The following is a 6,000-nucleotide window of genomic DNA, read 5'->3' on the forward strand; positions in this document are numbered from 1 at the left end:
TTTCTCCCCAGATGTCTCTTATTCCACACGAGCCTGAGAAAACAAGACACTGAAAGCAAGAGCAGGGAGAAGCTGTAGAGGTATGCGAGCAGGAAGAATGTGAGCTCTAATTTCTCATGTGTGCTGCTGCCAAACTAAATGTCTTTGTTGTTCCCTTGTTTAGCTCTCAGCGAATCCAACTGAGATTTAATTTATTATCATCAAATATACCATGTAATGAGCACTTTGGGCAAAAATAAGCATACAAATGCCAAAAGCAAGAACTCTACACCAATAAGGCATGCAATACTCACTGGGATGATACACTCATAGTACAGGGATGATGTGGCAGCTTCCAATATGGCTCTCTAATCTCTTGTATCCGTAATTGCATGGGATCTTACTTGGCACATGCTGAGATTATTAGAGACACCACAGGGGGCAAACTAGATATGAAATTGCTGTTGCATTGATTAAATCAGTTTGTTTTTGGTGTGATACCTGCTTAGAAATTTGAGGAAAAATTCACACAGCACAGGATATAGTCTTCACTGGCATTGTCGGATATGGTGACATTGATTTGTCCATTGAGGGCTGGCCCTTGGTGTGCACAACCCCAAGAAATAAAGGATCAGCGATTCAGAGCAGATAGAGGGCCCAGTGTGTTAACAGGTCATGTCTGTGCACAACAGGGCCTTGGCTGTGTTGCACTGTGCACATCTAACCCCCTTTTGCTCACTCGAGCGTTTATTTTTTTCTTCTTTTTACCCATTGATCCCAAACCCACAGCTCACTTACTTCCCTTTCTTCACACCCCACTCCCTCTCGTGGGAGTGGGGTGTGAACTATGCATTAATGACATAGGAAATGCACTTTCAAAAATTAGGAGGCTCAAATTCTAGGATGAGAAATAATCCAATTTTTGTTTGTTTGTACAATCTCAATAATGGTGGGGGTAATTATATCATAAATGTATTTGTACATTTTCCTGACGGTGCATCACATTGATGCAAAAAGATCATTTAAATCCAATGAAACAGTCCTGCTCATTCATTTTTAACATTGACCACAACCACAACAGCCTAATTAAACCAGAGATATTAAAGGGATTGATGACACTGCAAAAACAGTATGGAAGATTTTTTGCTCAACCATAAACCTCATTTAAGATTTATTTCTACTCTGTTTCCATTACAAATGGATATATACACATAAACTATGCTGCATATGCTGCTTTTTACTGGCAAAACTGCAGACTCTTGGCACAGCTTGAGCCTCCCTCATACACTGTCTAAAGCTTCCATTCTTGGCATGTAACCTTAAACCCTCTCTCCCATCACTCCAATATAAAGTCAGCCTGCCAAAGAGAAAAAACAAGCATTTTTTTCCCTCTCCACACATACTGTAAATGTACCTCCCTTTCATCTCCCCATTTCTACCCATCTTTCAACTAGTCTCTTCTGCAATGCAGGCATTTTCAAAGGTTGGAAGAATGCAAGCCCTTTGCTCTGGAGCAGGTCCAGTAAGCGATTAGAGGAGAGACTGAGAGCATCCCTGTGGCTAACTAATGTCCAAGTGTAAATCATCTTAAGAGCGAAAGAGAGCGAGAGAGGAGAAGAAAGAGGAAGAGAGAAGGTCAAACCAAACGGAGCAGATGAGAGAACACGGTTATGGGGAATAAGAGGACACTATTTTACTGAAAATTACCACCAGAGGAGCAACATTTTGCATCAACATTTTTTTCCAATTTAGCAGGGTGTTTACTGAGACTGTACATGTAAATGAGCCCTACAGCAGTTCATCTGATTTGCATGAAGTGCAGTGAAATAAGACCTGATGCTGGGATGTTTGAGACGTGTTGTGCATGTCTGAAAAGCAATGGAGCTCAAAAAGAATGAAATATTGAAATATTATTCAAAGAGAGGACACTTTGGGGACAATATATATGCAAGAAAATATCAGTCATATTGCCGAATGTTGTCACGCCAACAAAAAGATCAGTGACAGCATTAAAAGGGAAGACAGAAGAAAAGACATTTTCAAGCAAGACGAGGGAAATGAGTCTGGTCTTACATGCACTGCTGCAATATTCTTTGCTGTTATCACGAAGGTGTTTTGATTGTCTGAACCATTAGCTCCAGATATGTGCTGCATGAAACACTGTCACAGATTTGACACCTGCTTTTTCCAGGGGTCCTGCTCCCTGCATCACTGATTTCAAAATACCTATTATGAGGCAGAACACACAATTTTCAACAGTGCAGCTCCTCTTCTATTATGCTGGTGTGAAACCGTGCTGCTCTTTAATAAATGCAGATTAAAAGGTAAATATCTCCCTAATTTTGCCATCCTGGCAGACAGTTTGTGGTGTGTGTGTGAAGAGCAAATAACTCTGCATGTGTTGTCAAGAAAAAAAATTTGCTTGTGCTCCCAAACACCAGCAAAACTCAAAAAACAGCCACATAGACTACTGTAAAGAAAATGCCAGCTGGTCTAAAATCAAAGACATTTTACTCCTAAGCTTCAATGCTGAGGAAAGACTCATTAAAACCGGTGTTATTCTCCTCATCCACTGTCTTCAATATCTCTTCTTTCCCGAGCAAAGCCCACACTGATATTTCCAGCGGACTTTTATTGGTTTTGTTGGCACTGCAGGCTCGACAGAGGAGGGCAACGTGAGAAAATCAAAGCTTCACTGATCTGTAGTTCCACACGGAAGCTGTGGTTTTTTTTATTGCCTCATATCACAAAGTGACCCGTGTCAGATACTGGGGTCAGCTTATGTCTACAGGTATTCGGTGTGCGTGTAAAGGCTGAGAGGAAGTAAAGCAACAGAGAGAGAGAAATCTTTTTTGCTGAATTAACCATAGGTGTATGTCTTGGTTGTCAGTTTTGATTAAAGTCAACTTTGTTTCTGAAAAATCATGGTTTGTTTCCATCAGTCTGTTATGACAGATGGCTCTACCCATGAGCCTTATCCACTGTTGCTATGGTGAAGAATACATTAAAAAGTGCAAATCAGTTACAATTGGAAACAAGACACTGGAACATAGTGTTCGAATTCAAATTCATCCAAAACTGAGTCAGAACCGATTTTGCCTGTACAACACGTCCAGTGTGTGCTAAGGCCGTCAAAAATCATGATCCTCTAGACTTCAACATGGACAGTGTGTGTTGCACTTAATACAGTTGCTCATCATTTGTACTGCTGATTCATGACAAGAGTTTAATTTACATCCAAGCTCCAACTGCCAGTTACCTACCATAGTCTATAACTAGAATAAAAAAGTGTTTTACCTAAGGAACTTTTATTTTTACTTAAGAACCCTGAACTGTATCACCAGAAGCATCCACATTAAAAAAAAAAAGTAAATAAAAGACAAATCTGTCCATTTGCTGCTTGAGTATTTTGGTGTATTTTGGTGAGCATTGCTGCCAGTCTGTGTGTGTGTGTGTGTGTGTGTGTTTTGCTCTCTCTATTCCCATCTGTCCATTTCATATCTGTAATATGTCAACTTCACCACTGTGTTTGTGTGTATTGTTTGAAAGAAATGGGCCTCAGTAGCTGTTTAGCGGTAACTGAGTGGCTAAGTGGCTGAGGACATCCTGCCAACTCAGCGGCAGCACAGGAAGAGGAAAGAGGTCTGGCTCTGGGGGCCAGCGACTACATTTTCCCCTCTCCTGCCTATTAAATATTAAACATCCGTCCACATTATTGTCGACTGTGGACAAAAATGTGAACAAATTACAGGAATGGATGATAGATCAGGCAGCCAGTGTCAGATCGATACAATACGTAATTCCGTATAGGGAGCAGAGGTGGTGTATTGTCAAACTTGTCAATGACTGCTTTAAAAATTATTATTTGAAGCAGAAAACAGAATTCATGACCATTTTTACCTATAAGAATTATTATACAAATAACACTACAGCTGCTTATCAGATATGTTGAATTACCTGTCAGGCAGTGATCGTGTCCATTCGGAAATCCCCAGGAATAGCCATCATTTCTGTTCCCTATAGTTTCTGGTTTGTAGATGCTCATTTTAATGTGGCAAAATGTGCTGCATCTGTTTCTCATGAATATCTAATATCACATTAAAGTGAAGGAAATTCCTCAACTGTTTTACAACCAGAGCCTCCGACCGAACACTGTGAGCAGCATCCTGAGCGAGCATTGATTATTAGACGTCTGATGTATACTTATGTAGTGCATCATTTATGTACGCCTACTCAGGCTGAAACCAAGCATCTGAAAAGGTCACACAGATAATGGCTTAGACTGAACAAACATGGACTTAAATCCAACCAGCACAAAAAACAAACAGAGGTAAGAAAAGAAAAAGGCAAACGTCTAGAAGTAAATGTGATCAGACTTCTCTCCATGTGCGTAACAGCTGGTTAAGATGCCAAACATGCATCGTTCACATCAATACTGTTAATCAACTGCAGTGCCCTAGACATGGTATTTTTATGCACAACAAACCAAAACTGACAAACTGACCGGCCAATGTTGTGGAAGATCGATCCCGTTAATTGTCAATTAATTAGCATTAAAAACTACATCATATTTTTCCCTTGAACCAATTTACAGCTTATATTAAACTCAGCAATGTACTCACTGAAAGTACATCTGCAGAATGAAGGGAAGGTAAGGAAGGTTAATAGATTTCTCCGTGCCTGTGCTTACACCTGTGTGGGTGTACTTGCTGAGAGACTTTGAACACAATGCAGATGACTACATTTCAATTAACTTCTGGATAAAGATGATTTTTTTTCCCCAGCCATTTTACAGAGAAGTCTCAGCAGCTTGGTTCGCCTGTAACCTGAGGACAGATCAGCTGTGTGCCAGGTCAGGGGCTTGACGGCTTCATTTTGAGACTGAATACATCATCACAGGACTACAAGGCCTCCCACCATTCAAGTGTCCTTCGCAGCCTGCAGTATCCCATAACCCACTGCAGCCTGGACTAGATCATCCTGCACTACATGGCTTGTTAGTAGTCTGGACATGATGTTAATCACAGTGTTATATGAATATAAATGTATGATTTAGTACATTGTTCCAAATTTGCTACTAGAGGCCATGAATTACTGGTGGCATATTATAAATCTTATATCATTTAGACCTAATAATGGTAATGTGGTATTGGGAAATCAACAGGTTTGCTGCCATTAAGGACTTTACAACTCTTAATATTCTCCACAGCATCAGGGTGAAAGGAAAAGTTCCAAGGGAGAGAAAGGAGGCAGCAAGTAAGACAAATAAGCTGCTCCTCTTTGACAGCTGTGAAGACAAAACAGGAGACTCAAGCTTCTGTTTATGTCCAACACTAACATCATGTAATCACTTTCCTCCACGTCACAATAACATGTTGCACTAGAGGATGCCGGTAAATCTAATGCTGTCTGCTCCCTCACAGTGGCAAAGTAAATATGAGGAAATGATTACTTGGAAATAAGCGCAATTTATTTGCCATGTCAACAAACGCAGGAAAACATATAGCCTAAACAGCACGTTGCATTGTGGGAACTTGGCAGCTGTTCTCTTTGCTATCAGCTTATTGTATGGCTGAATAAATATGATAACAAATGACAGGAATGAGAAAACAGAACAAAATGGACTCATTTTACAACTAGGGCAACATTTAAAAACTTGAACAGTTAAGATATGGAAATTAACAACATAAATTAAATCCATTAAATCCAAATTATGTCTAAACAACAAATTCATATGATCTGTATTCACTGATATGATCTATATTCTCACCCCCACTCTGCTGATTTTTCTAGGCCAAGTTAAATTATGACCAGTATCATTCTGCCTCAGCGTAGCTCTCTATGTATTTACACAGGAGCTGCTGAATCATAATTTAGCATCCCAAGGCGGTCAACACAGCAGATAGGAGGATAATGATACACTGAGGTAGCAGTTTATTATTAGGTAGGATACATCTGTACAATCAAAGACAAACCAATACAAATCACTGCTGAGTAAAGCACTGATTTACACCTCCTCTC

This window comes from Seriola lalandi, unplaced genomic scaffold (genome assembly GCF_002814215.2).
Source record: "Seriola lalandi dorsalis isolate HSWRI2012SDOR001 ecotype SW California unplaced genomic scaffold, Sedor1 jcf7180002054317, whole genome shotgun sequence".
Taxonomy (NCBI): Eukaryota; Metazoa; Chordata; class Actinopteri; order Carangiformes; family Carangidae; genus Seriola; species Seriola lalandi.